This window comes from Mus caroli, chromosome 2 (assembly GCF_900094665.2).
Source record: "Mus caroli chromosome 2, CAROLI_EIJ_v1.1, whole genome shotgun sequence".
Lineage (NCBI taxonomy): Eukaryota > Metazoa > Chordata > Mammalia > Rodentia > Muridae > Mus > Mus caroli.
The window spans coordinates 123,405,380-123,408,740 of record NC_034571.1 but is presented as its reverse complement, the minus strand read 5'-3'; the positions used below and the strand labels follow the sequence as shown (position 1 = coordinate 123,408,740).

The 3,361-nt window shown below is 42.1% G+C and overlaps 2 protein-coding genes across 7 annotated transcripts in view; both read left to right on the top strand.

Moving 5' to 3' along the window:
• The window catches only part of Ubox5 (U-box domain containing 5), a 40,340-nt gene that overhangs the window by 5,037 nt on the left and 31,942 nt on the right, over positions 1–3,361 (top strand). Inside the window, exon 1 of one of the 3 annotated variants that reach the window (XM_029474100.1) lies at positions 1,406–1,446. The exons of the other annotated variants lie outside the window; for them this stretch is intronic. The gene's annotated coding sequence lies outside the window, so the exon portion shown is untranslated. Of the gene's footprint in view, positions 1–1,405; positions 1,447–3,361 lie in introns of those variants that run through there. 3 annotated transcript variants of the gene reach the window in all.
• Fastkd5 (FAST kinase domains 5) overlaps positions 1–3,361 on the top strand; it is a 15,912-nt gene that overhangs the window by 5,001 nt on the left and 7,550 nt on the right. The gene's annotated exons all lie outside the window — the stretch shown is intronic.

The window sequence follows — 3,361 nt, the reverse complement described above, 5'->3', positions numbered from 1 at the left end:
AGGCTGGCCTCGAACTCAGAAATCCGCCTGCCTCTGCCTCCCGAGTGCTGGGATTAAAGGCGTGCGCCACCACGCCCGGCTCCCCCTTTTATCTTTTTAAAATTGAAAACAAGATCTCATTATAACCAATATTGGCTTCAAACTCATGGCCTTCCTGCTTCAGTCTCTTCGGTGCTGGGATTATAAGTACCACTGCACCTGGAGTGTATGTGTACACCTGGCAATAGTTTTTGTTAATGTTATTATTGCCTTATTTGCCTGTCCATCCCTAGATTATCCATTAGAAGTTTGTCAGTTTTGTTATTTTGGAAAAAGTTTCTCTGTTTAGTTTAGGCTGGCCTTGAACATGTGTTGATCTTCCTGCTCCAGTCTGAAAAGTATTGAGGTTAGAGGTATAGATAGGTAAGTGCCACCTCGACTAATTTAAAACCAACTCGCCCTCCCTCCTGAGACAGGGTCTTATTCTTAGCACTGGCTAGTCTGCAGTTTGCTGTGTTGACTAGTCTGGCTTCAAATTCACGTTGATCTACCTGCCTCTATCTCACCAGTGCATTAAAGGCATGTGCTACTATGCCCAACACATAGAAACTTAATTTTTCTTTTTTAAAATTTCCTTTAGGTTTATTTTATTTTACATATATAAATGTTTTGCCTACATATATGTATGTGTACCATGGACATGCCTGGTACCCTTATCCTTCCCCTGGAACTAGAATTGTTAGTCATGTGGGTGCTGGGAAATGAGCTTGGGTCCTCTGCAAGAAAGAGCAAGTGCTCTTAGCCACTGAGCCATCTTCCAGCTCCTAAAACTATTTGTTAATTTTTGTTTTTTTAAAGATTTATTTATTTAATGTATATATGAGTACACTATAGCTGTACAGATGGTTGTGAACCTTCATGTGGTTGTTGGGTATTGAATTTAGAACCTCTGCTCGCTCTGGTCAATCCTACTCGCTCCTACTCTCTCTGGCCCAAAGATTTATTTAAATAAGTACACTGTAACTATCTTCAGACAAGCCAGAAAAGGGCATCAGATCTCATTAGGTGTGGTTGTGAGCCACCATGTGGTTGCTGGGATTTGAACTTAGGACCTTTGGAAGAGCACTGAGCCATCTCTCCAGCCCCTGAATTTTCTTTCTTTCTTTCTTTCTTTTTTTTTTTTTTTTTTTTTTTTTTTTTTTTGGAGACTGGGTTATCCTGGAACTTATACTCTGTAAGCCAGCCTGGCATTGAACTCAAAGATTGCCTGTTTCCCAAGTGCTGGGTTTAAAGGTGTGTGCCACCTTTACTCTTTTTTAGATTTATTTCATGTGTCTACATGTTTTGCCTGCATGTATGTCTGTGTACCATTGTTACACAGAGCTGAGAAGAGGACATTAGATCCCCTGAAACTGGAATTACAGATGGAAATGCAAGCTACCATGTAGATGCTGGGAATCAACTCAGGTCTGTATCCCCAGTCCCTCAACCCCTAAAATTCTTTAATTTTTCCATCTCATACATCTGCCAACTTTTAGGTCTTTTGGTTGTGGTACTCTTTGTTTTGATTGTAGAATATCCTGAAGATCCATTCTTTCATACAGATGTCAGTTCTTGCGTCTTCTCTTTATTCTGTATAAGTAGGGTGAATTGACTATAGTGATAACTAGAATACTAGAATTAGGTAGATAGGAGATGCTCTTGCGTTGACCTGGTATTAATACTCCAGCTCCTGGCGTCTGGAAAGTGTGGACGAAGTAGCTTCTTGAGCCCTCCCCTCAAGTCTGGACCTGAGCTTCCTGAATGGTGTTGCTGTCTCTCTAGCTATCAGTACTGTGTGTGGCCTTGGCAGTCTTTGGAATCAAGCTCCACTCAGCCCAGTGCCTCTGTACCATGTGAAAGATTTCTTTTTTTCCTTGTGAGAAATTTCTTAATCTTGTAAAGTCTCTTCCCTCATAACTGATACAGAAATAATAAACCTACCTTACAGAAGGGTTGTTAGAATAAGACTTAAGGCAGGGTGTAGTGGAATTAAAAGCATTTAATTCCAGCACTAGGGAAACAGACAGGTGCATCTCTCCAAGTTTTAGGCCTGTTAGGGCTACATATGGGACCCTGTCTCAAAAAACTAAAGGGGGATTGGGGATTGGGGTCTAGGTTGGTGCATAAATAGTTCATTTAGGACTTTGAGCCTCGAATGGAGACTAACCAGAGGAGAGGAGGGAACAAGAAAGGGTAATGGTGGGGAGATAGACAGATTGTATGTTGTCTCTTGTGTAGAATCTAGACTATACATAACAATCGAGGTGATGCTTGGGCGATAGCTCAGTGAGTTAAGTGCTTGACCCATAAGCTTAAGGGCCCAGTTTGTATCCCCAGAACCTTCACATAAAAACCTGGATATGATGTGTCATGTGCCTGTATTCCTAGCCCTCCTGGGAGGTGGAGGCAGGAGGATCTCCAGGCTCATTGGCCAGTCTGCCCAGTTGTGACCTTCAGGTTCAGTGACAATCCTGCACAGAGGAGGATACCAGGCTGTCCTCTTGTCTCCACGCGTGTACAACACACAGGAGTAAAGCAGAAGAGGGCAAGAGGATAATGGAGGGGTGTGAATACGAGCAGTGTATAAAGATGTGCGTGTACAAACATGGTATAAATAAAACCCTTTGTCTAGGGTCATTGAGGGTGGCATAAAGGCACTTGTCACCAATCCTGGCAACTTTAGTTCAACCCTTTGGACCCACGTGGGGGATGAACAGAACTGATTCCTGCGTGTTGTCTTCTGACCTTCACATGTATGCTATGGTATATGTATCTCCACAGTCAGACACAACACATATACATTAAGTAAATAATTGTAAAAAATAATTATTTTTAGAAAATGTAAAAACCTACTGTTCACTAATAAATTTTAATTAGGAAAAGAAAAAGATATTATCTTCCATCTTAGAACTTAATCTGCCTAGTTGGCTGTTTTCTTTTGAGGCAGGGTCTTATGTAGCTTCAGCCTTCTATTTATTTTCCGTTTCTGAGTGTTTTGTTTGCATGTATGTCTGTCCACAGTGCCTATAGAGACCAGAAGAGGGTGTTGGCTCCCAGGACTGGGATCATAGATGGTCATAAGCCACCATGTGGGTGCTGGGAATTGAACCTCAAATCTCTGGCAGTGCAGCCAGTGCGCTTAAGTGATGAGCCAATCTCTCCAACATAGCTTGCTTTTTTTGTTTTTTTGTTTGTTTTTTATTGTTTGTTTGTTTTTCAAGACAGGGTTTCTCTGTATAGTTCTGGCTGTCCTGGAACTCACTCTGTAGACCAGGCTGGCCTCAAACTCAGAAATCTGCCTGCCTCTGCCTCCCGAGTGCTGGGATTAAAGGCGTGCACC